The following is an 18,803-nucleotide window of genomic DNA, read 5'->3' as shown; positions in this document are numbered from 1 at the left end:
GATAATTGTAGTTAGGTGATGGATACATGGGGATCCATTATACTCTTCTCTCTTCTCTGGAGTGTGTTTGAAGATTTTGCCCTCCCCCTACCAACCAGTCTCAGCTTTCTCTGAAGATTGTCCTAACCTCTCCCTAACTCCTCCTCACCTTCTAGTCTCATCCTTCTCTGTCCAGTCTCCCAATCTGTACCCCACAGCCTCGGAGCAAACCACGCTGAGCCCACTGCTCCTCAGGAAGGGGTGGAGAGGAGGAGGCAAAATCAGAACACAATTGCCCAGTGTCCCTTTGACAAGCAAGGGGCAGTCGGTGAACGTTCTCACATTCATACATTTTTATCTACCACCAACATTTCTCAGCTTCACCTGGTCACATCTGTAAATCTTGCCCTTTGGGTGTTTGTTGATTGCCTCAAAGCTTAGCAAACGTTTCCTCCACAGTCTCATACTCGATAATTTTTTTGTATTTAGTTCGGAAGATATTCTCTTGCACTCATTGATATTTTTCTCTGATATTCATTCAACACAAATCACTTGAGGGCCTACTGTACTCTAGGTGCCATAACAGGAACTAAGGATACAAAAATAAAGTCACCAGCCAGCCATTCAGGATTGTCAATTCAGAAGGGGAGATAAACCAGAAACAAATCTGTCGAGTCTAGCATAGTAAGTATAAAAGTGTAAGTGTGGACACAGCTTAGAGTAGTACGGAGGAGGAAAGAATTTATACTTTAAATTTACAATAGGTGACATTTGAGGCCCTGCAATAAGTTCTGTGTATGCTTTATATCCAGTATGTGTAACAACCTTTAAAGATAGGTATTAATGTTACCATTTTGCAGAGGTGGAAACTGAGGCTCAGGAAAGTTAAGGATCTTGTCTAAGATCACACAGCTAGTAAGTGGTAGATCTGAGGTTTCTTTCACATGATTCTTTTTTTAGTATTTGGGCTTTCAAATATTTTATTTAGTGGATGCTTGCTAATTTTTACGAGGACATTCTAGGTTTTAAACAATTCTCTATAGAGCAGGCTTGCTGTTGGTAGGAATTATATAATTTTTATCTTTCAATGTTATTTTAAAATTCAATTTGGGCTGGCCCAGTGACATAGTGTTTAAGTCCACACGCTCCGCTTCTGGCAGCCCGGGGTTCACAGGTTCGGATCCCGGGCGCGGACCTATGCACCGCTTGTCAAGCCATGCTGTGGCAGGCGTCCCACATAAAGTAGAGGAAGATGGGCATGGATGTTAGCCCAGGGCCAATCTTCCTCAGCAAAAAAGAGGAGGATTGGCGACAGGTGTTAGCTCAGGGCCAATCTTCCTCACATACACACATAAAATTCAATTAAAATTTTTTTTTTGCATCATGCTAGATTCAAGGAAATGAGCCTTTTGGATGAGGGAGATAGGCTCCCTGGGATGAAAGAGGGGCCTTCCAAGGAGGTCATACATCACAGTAAATTCCAGATGGACTATGTTTTCATCAATTTATGAAACCATGACAGAACTAGAAGGAAATATAGGAAATTCTCTAATAACTAGATGTGTAATACTTTTCAGAGATAACAACAATGAGAGGAATTGCAAACATAAAAGAATGCTAATTTAACAACATATTCACAGATTCTACATGTCAAAAACATAAGCTAAATTTAAATGCAAATAACAGAGTAGGAAAAGATTTTCAAAAGTTATTGCAAAGTTTTGATATCCTTAGTAAATAAAGAGTTAATATTGCTCTCTAATATTGCCCCCCTCCACAGTAATGGGGAGTAAACAAAGAATTAATTTAAAAATACCCCCTCCCTATTAAATTCAAAAGGATGCTAAACACAGGTGGGAAGAAAAAAATTTTTTTCTTAAAAGGTGATGGCAAAATTCCTCTTAGGGAAGAGAGCTGTTTTTTATTTAGAAAAACCATTCATAAACTATTTAGTTCAGAAAAGATAGGTTTTGGTTTCTTCTTTGTATTTTTACTTATTTGGCATAATGGTAATACTTTTCTAAACCTAAAGAAATTAAATAAACGATATTTTAAAAAAGATTCTCCTGGGGGCTGGTCTGGTGGCATAATGGTTAAGTTTGTGCACTCAACTTCGGCGGCCCAGGGTTCGCGGGTTTCGATCCCTGGTGCAGACCTACATACGGCTTATCAAGCCATGCTGTGGCGGCATCCTGCATACAAAATGGAGGAAGATGAGCATGGATGTTAGCTCAGCAACAATCTTTCTCAAGCAAAAAGAGGAAGATTCGCAACGGACGTTAGCTCAGGGCCAATCTTCCTCACAAAAAAAGAAAAAGAAATAAAAAAAGATTCTTCAGCACAGGATGCCAGCCAATCACATGTATCTGTTCTTGTTGCCTCCATGCTGACTTCTATCTCTATCTGTGTCTCCTTATCAAATCCTTCCAGGGGTGAGTTCAGTTTGGTCTCTGTGATAACAACTCCATTTATTATTTCTCATGACTCTGTGAATTGATGGGGCTCAGCTGAGCAGTTCTTCTGTTTCACATGATATTGCCTGGAGCTGGAGAAAGAAATCTGGGGCTGGAGGTGAACTTGGAACTGGAACTCCAGGATGGCTCACTCTCAAGTCTGGCAATTGGGCTGGCTGTCAGCCGTGAGCTCAACTGGACCTCCTGGTGGGGGCCTCAGCTCTCCTCTATGGAGTTGCTTCATGAAACGACTTGGGCTTCCTCACTTCATGGTGGCTGGATAACAAGAAGGAGCCCTCCAAATACATGAGCAAAAAAACTGTAGGTCTCTTAATGCTTAGTCTTAAGTTACTGTATTAGTCAGGGTTCTCCAGAGAAACAGAACCAATAGGATGTGTGTGTGTGTATATATATATATATAGAGAGAGAGAGAGAGAGAGAGAGAGCGCACGACTTATTATAAGGAATTGGCTCATGCAATTATGAACGTTGATAAGTCCCAAGATTTGCAATTGGAGACCAAGAGAGCTGATGGTGTAGTTCCAGTCCAAAGGCCAGCAGGCTCAAGACAAAGGAAGAGCCCATGTTTCAGTTAGAATCTGAAGGCAGAAAAAACCAATACCCCAGCTTGAAGGCAGTTAGTCAGGAGGAATTCTCCCTTATTGGAAGGGTCAGCTTTTTTGTTCTATTCAGGCCTTCAACTGATTGAATGAGGCCCACCCTCATTAGGGAGAGCAATCTGCTTTCCTCAATTTACCAATTCAAATGTTAATCTCATCCAAAAACACCCTCATGGACACACCCAGAATAATGTTTGACCCGATATCTGAGCACTCCATGACCTAGTTAAGTTGACACATAACGTTAATCATTACAGTTATGTAGAGTCTCTTCTGCTGCATTCAATTGGTCAAAGCCTAATACCAGCCAAGATTCAAAGGGATCAGAAAGAGACTTCACTTCTTTTAGAGTCTGTGTGCTTTCCAACAGAGATGCGATGATGTCTGTGTGAAAAGTACATGCCTGGATCCTATCTCATATCTGTTAATTTAGAATTAAGGATAAAAATCAGACTATTGGTAGTGAGCACGATGCAATCTACACAGAAACTGATAAGTAATAATGTACACCTGAAATTACTAATGTTATAAACCATTATGACCTCAATAAAATAGTTAAAAAAAATCAATCAAGAAGGTGGGGCCAAGGAATCTGCATTTTTACAAAGCTTCCTCAAAGATTATGATTCTAGTCATAGTTTAAGGACCCATGTCCTGGGCAACGGGAAACCATCTGCCTATTGGTTTTGGACTCTTCTCCAACTCTGATTTTCCTCTGGGATTTAGACCTTGTGTCCAGCTGCCTCATTTCTGCCTTTACCTTTATTTTCTGCTTTTCTAATCCTGTCTCAGTATTGTCATCTTGAAATGAGTCCACTTCATTACACAAAAATATGGCACTTCCTTTCATTGTTTTGTTTGATCCTTTTCTTTTTAACCTTGAAACTGTGCTAATTTATTTTATTTTTAAGATATGCTTTTAAATTTTAAAATAATTTTACACTTATAGAAAAGTTGTTAAGACAGTACGGAGAGTTTCCATATACTCCTCATTTATTTTGCTCTGTCACTAACAAGTAAGCATGGCTCATTTGTCAAAACTGAGTCATTCACATTGATACAGTACTATCCACCGAACTACGGACTTTATTTGGAGTTAACTAGTTTTTCCATAGTGTCTTTTTTCATATTACAGGATCAAATCCAGGAAATCAATTTTATTTAGTCATCATGTCTCCTTAATCTCCTCTGATCTATGACAGTCTCTCACTTTCCTTGTTTTTTACGATCTTGACAGGTTTGAAGATTACTAGGCAAGTGTTTTGTAGAATGTCCCTCAGTTAGAGTTGTCTGATGTTTTCCTTCTTTTCCCATGATTAGATTGGGGTTTTGTGTTTGGGGGAAGAATTCTACAGAGGTGAAGTGCCCTTCTAATCACATCATGTCAGGGAGGACATGAGGTCAACATAACTTATCATTGAGGATATTAACCTTCATCACTTGGTTAAGTTCATGTCCACCAGGTTTCTTCACTATAAAGTTATGGTTTATCCCTCTCCGTACTCTGTTCCTTGGAAGTGAGTCACTAAGTCTAGCCACTTTCAAGGGGAGGGAAGTTAAGCTCCATCTCCTGGAGAGGGGAGTATTGACATACAGTATTAGGACTTCTTCTGTAAGAAAGATTCCAAATAACATATGTCTGGTTCTTTAAATCCAGGAATTTTCAAAGTAAGGAGATTGGATAAAATAGATTATCATAACAGCATTGTCCTGGACAAAATGAGAACCACTTCTTCCAACTTGTACAATAATTATACATCTTCTTCAGCTAGGTCTATAGCATGGGGACTATCTTTAGGATCTATCAAAATATCACGCTTCTTTGATAAAGATTATTTCCCCAATTCTGAGGGTCACTAAATCAGCTGCCTAAAACAGACTTTTAAAAACCAAGTGAAAAAGACCATGCCATGAAAAGTACAATTGCCAGCGTTTCCATGGAAACTAGAGTACAAAGAGGCTGTTTGCCTAGAAAGGTCTGTTTATTTTATTTTATTTTTTTAAACTATCAAGAATAACCCTTTGAGATGTGACATTCTGTTTTCACAAGCGCACTCAAGGTGTCAGACAGAGCCCAATTTTATATTCCTTGAAAATAGAGCGTGCTGTAGTGTTTGCCGGACTTTTCAACATGTCACTTTCAACCAATTTTATGTACAAATGGGTTACAGTCCCATGAAAATATTACGAAAAAGAGGAAACTGTTTCAAGAAGGAGTATTAAGTATTATTATATTGAAAGCCGTTCAGGGTGGAAAACCTTGCCACCCAACCTCCAGTCTTTCAGAGGAACAAGGAACCAGAGTATTTGTATAAAATGGGAGAGTCTCATCTTTACCAACTGGAGGGCCGAGGGGAGCTCAGGTAAATCGGCCATTCATCTCCCTCCTCTAAAATCATGCTTGCTTTGGTGATGTGACCTTGGAGCCACTTTCAAAGGCATCCTTGGTCCCCTGCCCTCTGGGGCACTTATTTCCATTCTCCGTACAATATGGCTCCAGGATACACTTGCTTACCCCAAGACCAGCTCTTCAGACTTGCAGCGAATTTATTACATGAGATTTATTGAGAAATGTTGGATTACGGGGTATTCCAGGAGTCATTTACATCTTTAAAATAATATATTCATTTAAAGTACCTAAGGCTTGCTTCTCACATCTGTCATTTTAAAATATGCCCCCTTCACACGGATGCCGCTTTGATGCAACAACGTCTGAGGAGCAGCCTTTCGAGGGTATGTCAAGACAAGAAGCGGGGATAATTTAAAGTGACAGGGCCAATTTTAAAACAGAGGCCCAGTGTTCTTTATTTTGGGGACTGGGCTCAGACTGAGCTACTTTGTGGCCTCTAGAGCTTCGTAGAGAGCTTCTCAAGTTTTACTCTACTCCCAGGAAAATGAGGCTTTCAACCCATGGAACAGTTGAAATCTTTGCGCAGAGCACATTTCAGAGACTTAAAATCTGGGGATAGCGTGTGAATTAGGTGGAGTTTTTCTTGACTCCTTGAGCTCTCTCCTTCATGGGCTCTTTTAGCGTTGAAAAGATTTTGTACTCACATATTCGGTACACAAATATTTTATACTTCAAAATGAGATGCCCCTACCATTTTATTTTGCTGTGTTATTGAAGTGAGAACCAGAAGTGGTTAACTCTTGGAGAAATGATTACTTCAGTGAAAGATTCATTCTTCCCTTCCTCTGTGTGTTTCTCTTGTTCTGCTTTCCAGGCGCATAGCCCCCTGTTCTAGTGCCTTGAATGGGGGGCCCCCCAAAGGCTATGTTCAAGTCCTAACTCCCAGTACCTGTGAATATGACCTGATTTGGAAAATGGGTCTTTGCAGATGTAATTATGTTAAGGATCTCAAGATGAGATCCTCCTGGATTAACTAAGTGGACCCTAAATCCAGTGACGCATGTCCTTATCAGAGACAGAAGAGAAGATACAGACACAGAGGAAAAGGCCAAGTGAAGACCATGGGAAGATGGAGACAGAGATTAGAATTATGCTTGCACAAGCCAAGGAACACCTGGAGTCACTAGAAGAGACAATGAAGGATTCTCCCTCAGAGCCTCCAGAAGGAACAAATCCTGCCAACACCTTGATTTCAGACTTCTGACCCCCAGAACTGTGAGAGAATACACTTCTGTTGTTTGCAGCCATAAAGTTGTGGTAATTTTTTATGGCTGCCACAGGAACTTAATACACCTGTGTTCATTCTTATCAACACTGCTTCTTGGGAAACCTATTTCACTTCTTCATTTTGTACTTAGCACAGTCTAGGCCCTGGAAATATAAACATCAATAGGGCAGGTCAGTGCCTTTGTGGAGTTTGTAATCCAGGTGTGGGGAGGGACGGAGATGGGTCTCTACTAGCCCCAATAAACATCACCAGATGCATGCAGATCCCCAGGTTAGCCTGTCCTCATACCTCTGTGCCTTGCCTGTGGCAGGGCTTCTCAGCCTTGGCACTATTGACATTTCGGACAGATAAATCTTTGTTGTTGGGCTGTACATTGTAGGATGTTTAACAGCATCCTTGGCCTCTACCGACTAGATGCCAGTAATCAGTCCATCCCTCTGTCCATTATGACAATCAAAAATGTATCTACACATTGCCGATATATATCCCTTGAGGGAGCAAAATTGCCCCTGGCTGAGAAGTGCTGCTGTATAGCATTTCTTTGTCTGGAACACTGTTGCCCTTGACCCTCTGGCAAGCTCTTGAGGTCTTTCTTGATTCTCAAATCTGGGTGCTCCTCCTTCATTCCTATGGCACTGTACACAAGACGTAGTTAAAACAGTTGTCTTACCTTTCTGCATTTTTCTGTCTAAACCTCTGCTTTCCTCCCAAACTTGAAGTTATGTAAGAAGAGGTATGTGTCTTTGAATCTCTGTTTTCCCTCATGCCTCATGTTTGTTGTGATAAGAAGGAAAGACCTACTGGAGTCATACCATGAGATCCCAGAGGAGACAGGTGTGCAAGGCCCAGCAAATGAACAGTTTGTTACTAGAAAAAGCTTTGTCCCCACACCTCAGTGTAGCCTCCTGGGATGCTGACTGGGCCTATGTGGACCACAAAGCCTTCTTTTGTGTCCCTGGCCTAAGGCCAGCAATTTGAGCAGTGTGGGCAGCTTCTGAGATCCCTTTTCCCTGGGCCAGCACCGCCGAAGCTTGTCCTGTGGCTCAGTGGTCCCTTAAAATAGTCCTGGAAGACAGAGTCTCATGGTCATCGACATTTAGGAAACCCTGCCTCCTAGATGTCCCTCCTAGAAATTCACAGTGCACATTAGTAAAGATGAAAGACTGAGATGAGAAATTTGTTTCACATTATTTATATCACAGTTTTCTAAACTTATTTATAGGACTATGGAACCTAAAACAACTAAGAAATATGTAACATATGTTTTAGGAAATATAACTCAAATTCATACCCTAATGTCATCCATCTGAGGCAGCAGGTACATACTGACCCACATTGTTTTTTATTTGTTTGTTTTTAGATTTAAATTAACATCTATAAATCAGAAGATTTCTCCTAAAAATGGGTTTGGAGGCCTCTTTAATTTTTCTTTTCCTATTTGGTATGAATTGCATGGGACTGAACAGTGTCTGCTTAGTTTAAAGGGCAAGAGTGCTCTCCAGTAAACAAACCTAAATTCCCACCATTTCCTTTTATCTCCCTGAAGGAAGCTGAGGGTCAGATGCCTTTTATTATAGGCTTATTCTCTCATTTTCACTGTAAGGAAAGAAATACTGCTCTTTTGGAAATGAGGATAAAGAGAGATAGGCTTGAAGGCTGTCTTTCAAGGGAAAAAGGGGAGCAGGCGTCTTGGGTTTCTTATATGTGGGCAGTGTCACCTCTTACGCTGGCATGTGCATGCCTTCCATGGAGACAAAGCAAGAGAAGGGAAACCCAGGCAAAGCTCATCAAGGAGATAAAAGACCCTGTCCCTCCAAGGCCCCACATTGCAGGTTTCAGCACCCAGGATTCCACCAGAATTGGGCCACTCTTCCACTCCTGTAGGAGAGAGACTCTAAAGAGAGTCTCCCCTAGGTAGGGAGTCCCTGCGGAAGTGAGGTGCATAGAATTAGATAGCTGGATATGGGGAGGAGGACTTCCTTCCTGCTGGACTGAACGGCAACAAATAACGAGATTGGAAAGTGTAGGGTGTGTCTAATATGTGTGTGGCAAGACCCGCTAAGAAGTTGTTACTGCAGTGGTTGGGGGATGGAATGGCGATTTGGCCACAGACAGAGGGAAGAGAAGTGCTGGTCATCGAAAAGGTTCTTATGGACTCAGGCTCACTGGGTTGGAAGGATGTTGGCAGATTCTGGTTCTCCCTTCTCATACCTAAAACTTGGACAGATTTATTCACATTAAGAGAGAATGACAGATAGCCCCAAACAGGCGGGAAGAGGGGCACAAAGACTTCAGCCAGAGAAAGGGTCTATAATGGGAGAATAGCAGACACCAAGGTGGCTGGGAGGCAATCTGAGTGGGAGGGCTGCCCTGAACGTAGACTCCTTCTTTGCTTTCCTCCAAGTGAACCTGACTGAGGCACCATGGTGACACGAATCCAGTTCTCTCAGCTGGCCAGGCATTTGGACTTGGGCATTGAGGACAATGATCACACATTCTTCCTAATTCAGCCTGTCTTTGTGAAACTGTTTACTTTCCCCTGAAAGAGTTAAAGTGGCGCCTCACTGTGACGGGTGCAATTAAAATGTCATTTAGACACTTGGAGAATAATCTGGCTCCAGATTTTAAAGGGCCTCAAATAAGACCTCGTGGGCCCTTTAGGGAGCGAGATAACATTGTTATTGGTGTGAAAGGAGGGTGAGGGAGTATGGGGTCATGGTCTAACCCCACGAAGATAAATCTTCCTGTGCTGAGCAGAGGCCTGGCCATCTCCTTGTGATGTGGACTTTATATACAGGATCTGACTTGCGATTCATTAAACTGTTCCCATTTTAGCCACCAGTGCCCATGAAGGCAGATCTGTGCAATCTCATATTCCAGGAAGTAAATGTAACGTCACAGGCCAATGAAATTGACTAGTCTGACAGGAACACACAAACAACCAGGACGTAAGGCTGTACCCCGCATCCCCCCGCTGTGTTTATTTAGGAGTGGAGGTCCATTAAGTGCTCTGTGATGGCCTTCTGATAACACGCCCACCTTTGCGGGGCGGCTGGGGCTGCATGTCTGCCTTTAAATGTGACAGCTGACATTTTTGGATACACTTAAAAATGGGCTTGTCCACCACGGTGCAGAGGACAGAAACCACACATTTTAAAGTTATAGCGTCTCTAACTGGTGCTTAGGAACAAGTGGTTCTTTTCAGGGCTTTCCGTTTATGTCGAAGTCTCTTTTCACTGTGAGAATATTGTAAAACCTGGCACTAGAGATTGGGAATCTGTTGCTGGAGGGAGCAACATTTCAACAAATATTTACTGGATGCTCAAGGAAAATAATGATGAGTTGCATGCACTTTATCAACAGTGTAAATTTTGAGGGATAGGGAGGTGAGGCAGAGACCCCTGATTTTTTACCTTCTTGAATTTTGATTCTTAGGAGCCAAGTCTCTGAAAGTTTGGAGAGTGAATTGTAGCTTTCAAGCCTACCTACTAAGTCACATTTCTGCTAGTTCCCTGCAAGCTCGAAAATGTTCTCCCCACCGGAACTTCATCTGTGTCTTGTTCATTGCTCCCTGTCCCCCACCTCACTAAAAATGACCTATCTTTGATCTTTTTATTTTCATTGTTTCGTTGATTCATTGATTCACTCATTCACCTAATATTAAACGAGTGCCTGGCACTGCTGTGGTGCAGGGGACACTGCAGTGAACAACTCAGAGAATTCCATGTTCTTGTGGAGCTGACATTCTGGGGTAGGGAAAGGGGACAGACAGATAAATAAGTAAATCAGTTAATAAAGATGATAATTTCTGGGAGTGTTAAATGCTATGAAGAAAGTGAAACAGGATGAGGGGACAGAGGGTGGGGTGAAGAGGAGGCCTGGTTTAAGTTGGGTGGTCAGGGAAGACCTCACTGAGGAGGGAGTTCTGATCCAAGATGGGATGGCAAGGGGCAGCCATGTGGCCTAGAGGCAGATGCTCCATTTGGAGAGGGCCAAGGGCGGGATCAGGTTTGGATTGGTTGAGAAACACCAGGAGGCCTGGGAGGCAGGGAGGATATGAGCCAAGGGGGCAAGTAAGAGATGCAGTTAAAGAACTGGGGAGGGCCAAAGGTATGCAGAGCTGCAGGTCATGGTTAAGGGATTGGATTTAATTCAAGGTAGGATGGGAATCCAAAAGAGTGTGTAAGCAATGTTGTTGTGTGATCAGATGTGCCTTAAATCAGTGTTGTGTCTTTTCTCTTTTTAGGGCCAATTTAAATGTAGCCTGTGCTGTGAAATGTTTGCAGCAGAACAAATCCCTCCTGGGGTCCTAGACTCACAGTGTAGCTGTAGACTAATGAAGGGACATGATCTTCCTATCCCATTGCCTCCATGCTCTGTGAGGACGGGAATCATGCCCTGGTCGGCCCTGCTTCTCCACAGTGCTTTGCACACAGTACCTAGTCAATAAATGACTACTGCATTGACCTTAATTATAAGCTTCTGCAGGTTAATAACATTTGCCCAATTTATTTTGTAAAATTCCAAAGGGCCCTTAAGAAAAGTTCTTTGATGATCAATTGGGCTCTTGCAACAGCGGTTTAAATGGATCATCACACAGATGGCTCCCACCAAGTCGGGAGCTAATTAGGGTTAACTTGACCAAGAGAATTTATTCAAATTACTTCCCTTGGTCAATTAGTTTCCTGCAGGTGATTTTAGCATGTTTCTTAAACGCGTCAGTGTTCAGGCAGTGAAATCAAGATTAAAAGCCCAGACTCCGTATTGCAGGTCCCAGAAAAAATGTACATTTTAACGGCTGCTCCCCGAACTTCAAAATTAAACATATTACATTCTTGGGAGTACGATTTCAGCTTCTTTACATTTATGACACAAATGGAACCATTCTCCCTCACTTCAGTCTATAAAGGCAAGACTCATTAGAAGGAGGAAATTTCCTTTATCATTAATAGGCCACACTCACATGATAAAAAACGTCTCCACTCCTCCCACCTCCTTCTCCAAAGCTTCGATTCTCATTTTAAGCAGTTCCCACATAGACTATTTATCTTCCACATTTTCCCAACTCTCAATGGCACCATTATATCCTTTATTTGGAATCATAAAACTTTGAGAATAAAAAAGAGGCAAATTAATCCTCCCAGGGGAGAAAAGGAAGACGGATCCTGCCAGCTTTTAAATTGTAGGATTGCACTGGCCTTGAAACAGAGTTTTCTTTTTCAACAACTTAGTCGGTGGGGGGAAATGAATGGTTATGACAGAGAATCCTGAAATAAAATGCAGAATTATGCAAACGCGTTAAAAACTGACATCTTGAAATAAAAACTGTTGAAAGCCTGAGGAATAAACAATGCGGGCTGGAATGGGAACATTTTGAAGCTACGAATGGGTTACTCTGCTTTTATTATTCACAGCGGAAAAATAACCTTGATCATGATGTGAAAACCACAATTTCCTTTATTTGTGGATCATACCAGATTAAAAAGTATTCAGGGAAGAAGTGTGGCTGGGAGAATTGAACGCCATCTGAAGAGGCAAGTGCTTCGTGTCCAGAATCCTGTCGCGGATGCTGGCTTACTTTGTCCAATTGCATAAGTCACTTAACCTCCTGATGACTCCTTTCCCATCATCAGGCTGGAATTAAGGAGTCGACCTTTCCTCTGGGGACTGAGATCTGGATTTCCTAACTGCCAATTGGATAACATGCTTTGCCATTGCAATTTGCTCTAAGGAGTCTCAAGGTTGTTGTGAAAACAAGCGATAAAAGTCAGTTAACAAGCCGGCTGCCACAAGAACAGCCAATGAGAAAACCTAGGGCAGCAGAATGCCTCAAAGTGAATCTCCAGGTTTGGGGTTCTGGAAACAGATTCTATGGCTAGTAAAGGCTTTATTATTTTATTTTATTTTTATTACTTTTTAAATTGCGAGGTAAAGTCCCTGGATAATTGATGAATATCGCGTTCTCATAAAGTAAAATGAAAATCACTGAATTGAGAAACAGTATATAAGCAGAATATTACAATTTAAAAGGATCTTAGAGATAATCTGTTCTAGGAGTTTCATTTTGCAGAAGAGGAACTTGTCGATGCAGAAAGTGACCCACCGGAGCTCTGGGAACCATACGAAGATCCAGTGGTTGCTGGAAACATGATTTTGAAGGTGGTTTAGTTAATCCAACAATTTTAACAGGAATCCTTGAAGAATGCTGACAATACCAGAAATTTTTGCATAACAGTTAATTTGATGGTAGACAGACAGATCCCAAGGTAGTGTTGGATAATGTCTTTTATTACAAAAGAAGTCTTCTGAATCAAAAAGGGGGCATGTTTAGAAAAATGATGGAGGCATAGCTGTTGATTGCAATGTATAAATTGCAATAATTTTTAAGTTTAGCTAAACTTTCCCTGTCTCCCTTCTTCCTGTCCTTTCTTGCTTCCTTCCTCTTTCTCTCTCTGTCTCTCTCTTCTTTAAAAAAAAATTTTAATTTGATGGGACATTCTAGAGAAAAACTAGAGTAAACCAAGGTCTTGGTGACCTAGCATTGAGAGAAAAACCAAGAAAGTAGAGGGAGGCCGATTCACAGGGTAGAGAGGAAAAAGCTCCCTGTGATTTACTCTGACTTGCTAATTTTCAGAAGGAAATTAATAAAATTGATTCCAGCAAAAACTGTAAGTGGACAAATAGAAGAAAAACAGGTTGAGAACTGTGGATATTTAGGGCAGAGAGAAAGTTCTTAGAGAAATCTTTCCCTCAGGGAGAAATAAATATTTAGGAGAAATAAGGAACTCTAAGGGTCGTTAAAGCAGAGATCACTCACAGGATGGAAGGGACCCCTCCCACTGGCTATTAATCCCAGTTCCTAGACTCACTGGCAGTAACATGATTAGTTGTTGTGGGTTCTGGAAGAAAGCAGGACCTTTGGCAATAAAGCCCTGGAAATATGTATTTTTAAGTACTGTAAAAGACGTGAAAAGCAACTTTTCTTTTCATCCTGGAGACTAGAAATAATACACCTGCAAGGACAGATGAATGGCATAATGTTGGCATTCAATGGGGCATTAAACATTTTGCGCCACGTTTATGGGGTTTTCCTGTCATTAATTCTAGGTAAAATAAACTTTAAAAAAATGTTTTGTTGTGTTTTTGGATCGTGTTTATTTTTCACCAACTTGCTTTGCCATTTTTTTCTGCCAGGTTTTCATGTCTATCATGTTTTCTTGTGTCCGTCATGCTCTTGGCTAATTTCCTAACTGGCATCCCTCTGCTATGGCACCTTTCTTTTTCCTTCCCCTGCCCCTTGGCATTCTTTGTTTCAGCCCTGCTGTACGTGTTCGGACCCATGTCAGGGTTGAATGTGGTTGATTCTGCTGACCGCAGTCGCTGTGGTTTGCCTGTGGCGCCCTGAGATTGGCAAGGTCTTGGACAGACTGTCCAGGAGCTGCAGAGACTGGGGCCACCTGAATCTCTCCATTACCAGGGTATCCATTCTACAATTGGTTGGCATGGCAAGGCATTGTGTTTCTTCCTAGTTCAACTTGTGGCCTTCCTCTTTCATTTTGTCTGCCTCTTTCAAAAAAGTTCCTTTCCCTATTAGCAATACACATGCCTTCCTTTGTAAACTCAGTCAATTTGCAGCTATGGGAGAGAGAATGGTGTGTTGGGTGGAGCAATACAGTGAGAGTTAGGAAACTTGTGTTCTTTGTCCTGGCTGCCACTCAGATAGGGCCTGTGTGATGCTGGGCAAGCCACTAAACTCTCTGATGTTCAGTTTTCTGAGAAGTTTGGATAATATCAGTGTGTCTTCTCCTGGAATCTATAATGTAGCTATAGGATCTATAGGGTCCTATATTATAGGATCTATAATGTAGCTATATGTAGCCCTCTGGGGCTCCAGGGATGATAGAGGAGGACAGCAAGAAAGGAGGGGAGCAGAACACACTGTCTTGATGAAGTGACACTGACAGACTCAAAGGGGTAAAATTTGTCTTGAGGCTTACAAAGCAGGGTTCGAGGACTGGTCTTATGGGACTCCTTGGAGCTCTTGTGAAAAATTGATTAATTTACTCACTAAACAATTATGGAAAGCTTACTCTGTGCCAGGCTTTGTTCTAGGTGCTTGGCACACAGCAGTGGACAGAAAAGACAGATCCCTGGTGTCATGGAACTTAACCATCAGTAGTATTTCAAGTGGTCGTAAGTGCTAGGAAGAGAGTCTAGCATGCTAAGGGGAGGGTGAAGGGCTGCTGTTTTATACAAGGTGGTCAGGGAAGACTGCTCAGGGGAGGCTGCATCAGAGCAGAGACTAGAATGAAGTGAAGGAGGGAACCATGTGGATGTTTAGGGGAAGAACAGCTAGTGCAAAAGACTTGAGGATGAAGGAGGCCACTGTGGCTGGAGCTGAGGGAGTGGGAGATTCCTAGGCTCTACCATCAGGTCTATCACTGTATCCATAAGCCTAGAGTTGGGCTAGAGTCTGATGCTAAGCAGGTGCCCCAGGGGTTTCTCCTGCCCATTCAACTCTTGACCTTAGGGCCTGCCTGGTGGCCAGGTGATGGGTGAGGGATCTTCTAGCTCTGTATCCTGGATCCTTCAGGCCATTCATTGTGCATTCTGTTGAAGACTGGTCATCGATGATCTGAAGAGTCTGTGTTAGCCTCTCTGGAACCTTGTTTTGGTAGCTTGGGAACAATCTTCCCCTTAATTTCAGAGAATTCACCATCATTACTGTTGGATACTCCTTTGGTGCTTGTCACCATGGACACTGGGCCATTTCCTGTGTCTAAGATCTCTTTTGGTCAGCACTAGGGATGCAAGACAATGAAGACAGTTTCCCTCCTGGTGCTCAGAGAGTACTCTCAGGCTGATTTAAGGAACACTCAGGTAGTCATTGACACCCTCAAATCCACTGAGAAACTCAAGTCAAAATTATTTAACTAAATTGATCCAATCTGGTAGAGAGCCTCTGCTGGCTTCAGACCATGGGTAACTAACTGATCGGTGCTTGGTCAACTGGGAAGTAAGTTGAACAGCTCCGTGACCTACCTCACTTCGCAAAGGACTTTGAGGGTGTGGCAGTGTATCCTCATATCTTTGTAAGACCCTTCCCTGACTCAGGAAAAGAATCCCTTTAATTCCTGGGCCCAAGCAGCCAGGCCTTGGGGAAAAAGTGTAAGACCCTTCCCTGACTCAGGAAAAGAATCCCTTTAATTCCTGGGCCCAAGCAGCCAGGCCTTGGGGAAAAAGTGTATTTGTCACACTAAGAACATTAAAGTCAGAATTTAATAGGCCCCTCACTGGCTGGTAAAGGTAGGGTCAGCTTAACTGTCTTCACAAGGAGAAACTTCTGGAAAAGAGATGTCCACTTTCATCTGAGTGGTCTTGTTCTCATGGACCCCCATGATAGCGGCCAGATTGCTCAGTGAACACACAACTGTCTCATGGGTCCTCATGCAGAAGGTGCTTCCCAGATGTACCAGCAGCCCCTCTGCTTGCTGAGCCTGCTTTTGCAGCTGTGATGTCTGCTCTGGGCTTTGATTCATAGGGCTTCTTAACCAGAAATCCCACCTCTCTGCTTCTCCTCAAATCCCACTGTCCCTCAGGCCTAGCTCAAATATCGTACCTTCCATGATTATGCCCCAGATCTCTGCATTCTCTGCCTCTTCTGAAGCCCTAGAGCACTCTTGGCTGCCCCCACCATTTCCAAATCACGGTTGTTTTCGTGCTCCATCTCCCCATTTTGGAAAGAAGTATCTTGTAGTTGGAATTCAGAGTTTAGCCAAAGGGCCAACCATCAGACATTTTTCTGTAGTCTCTTGGTTTCTTGAAGCCTTGTCTTTTTCATTTGGATGTCCCCAGTGCCATCAGGGTGACACATCGTGGGTGACCATCAAGTATTTGTTGTTAAATTGAGTATAATTAGCCGAATGAATTTAGGTCTAGCACAAACAGTATGCCCAGCACAGAATTTACACTATGTTATGAAAAACTAGTACAAGTGAATAAAAAGTGCAATCAGAATACCAAGAGGTACATGTCTAAAAGACTAGATGAGATAATTCATAGCAGATAGGTTAGAAGACAATGTTTGGCTTCACTAGTTGTAAGAAAGCAAGATATTGCCGCACCAGGTCCATTTTTGCCTGCCGCCCAGAAAGCCAATCACCGAGATGATGAGATTGCAGGGAGAGAGGGTTTAATCATAAGGCAGCGAAGTGTGGAAATGTGAGAGTGAATCTCAAATCTACTTCCCCGAAAATAGGGACTCAGGGTTATTTATGAGGAAGAGGGCAAGGTGGTCTGAAATGATTGGAGGTGAGGAGAGATGAGGTAATTGATGATCTGTGCAAGGGTAGTCAGGCTTCATGCTTCTTTGTAGGATGCACGTTCACAGAATTGTGGCATTAGCGTGCCCTGAGGGTGGAGTTCTAACCTCTTGCCATGAAAGGGTAGCTTATCGAACACATGTCTGCATGGTCCCAGTTGATGGGTTGGTGGTCTCAATCTGGCCTGAAGTGGACAAGGGGTTCAGTTCCTGAAAAAAATAGCTCAAACACCCATTACCATGGTGACCCCGCTCGAGGGGGATGTTACCTATAGGAGCCTAGTGGGAGTCAGATAGCACATTGCCTAAACAGCACTGTTATGGGTAAGTTTATTATGCAGGTTTAAGTCCTCGCCTTCCAGCCTTCCGTTCTGATAACTTTCTAGGTAAGGCCATCCCCCACCTCTTCCTGGTACAGGGAAGAAGATACCTTTACAAATGGAGATTTTCTTTACAAACGTAAATGTCTCTTATAACTGGTAACCAGAGCTAAGAATGGGCTTAGCATGGACCCACCCAGATACCTGGAGATGTCTATGGTAATGGCCTGTTCTGGGGTCAGGCCTCCCATCCCAAACTACTTTGGTTAGTTAGTGGCGGTGAAGGCCAAAGTGTCATTCAGCCAGAGACATATTTTGAGGTGGCCAATTCCGATCCCCCATAGTTACTAGCTGCTTAATCATCAATGGCTAACTGTTTGCCGGTTTCAGTTATGATCATGCCTTTCACTGATGGGTGCTATGACTTGGGATTGCATATGCTTGCTGGCAGCAGTGTACATTGATGCATGCCGTTGCACATTGATAATGTGTATTTTGAGCCATAAAACATTCATATGCTTTGAGAAAATTATCCTGTTCTTGGGAGTTTATTACAATGAGATAATCCAAAATAAGAAAAAGGTCTACAATTTTTTCATGGCTCTGCTCCTTATAATTTTAAAAACAAAGCTGCAAACTCCATATCCAATGATAAGGGTTAAATAAAACTTAATACATTTATATTCTGTGAAATACTCTATAGCCATTATAAAAAGCACTTATAGAGGTTTTGTACAAGTTGAGCTACAGTTTTAAATATAATATCTAATGACAGAGCAGAATATTTTAATCATTCAATAGCCACCCTGAATAGGGGAAAGAGGGCTAAGTTAGAACTGGAACAGCTGGAATTCAAAGGAGGGGGGTATTTATTTGGCTTATATTTTATCCTTCTGATCCTTGGATTCTTCATCTATAAAATGGGCACAAAAATTTTACCTCTTAGGGTGAGATATAATGTGTGCAAAATCCAGGGTTTCAGCATAAAGGGCATGCTCAATGAATGTAGGTATTATTATTAGTAGAATTTACTGCACCTATAATCTACACCAAGGTGACAAATAGTTAAGGATGAATGGAAAAAAAATAGGCTTTGGTGTTGCTCCCTGCTGCAGTGGGAATTTTAGGAGGGACAGATTGCTGAGAAGATGAGGCAGGATTTTGAAGGATGGGGGACGTGGAGTGGGGAGAGCACTGTAGGAGTGTGGGAAGACAAAGATGCGGCAGTGAGGTGGGAATCTGCATGAGTTATGGAGAAAGGCAGAGGCTGGCCTGATTAGTAGAGATGGGTGTTTATGTTAGTAAGTGATGGGATAGATGACGTGGACAAGATTCCAGCGGTCTTTGCCAGTATCCATTTTTGAAAGAAAGTATCCTCAAGTGAAAGTGAATACTTGAATGGTAAGGTAAGGTAAGATTGGGTGGAAGATGGAAGCTTCTGCAACTCCTTACCAATGGACTGGAAGGAGTTA

Source organism: Diceros bicornis, chromosome 8 (assembly GCF_020826845.1).
Source record: "Diceros bicornis minor isolate mBicDic1 chromosome 8, mDicBic1.mat.cur, whole genome shotgun sequence".
NCBI classification, from domain to species: domain Eukaryota; kingdom Metazoa; phylum Chordata; class Mammalia; order Perissodactyla; family Rhinocerotidae; genus Diceros; species Diceros bicornis.
The sequence above is the reverse complement of the archived record's forward strand: the minus strand, read 5'-3'. Positions refer to the sequence as shown.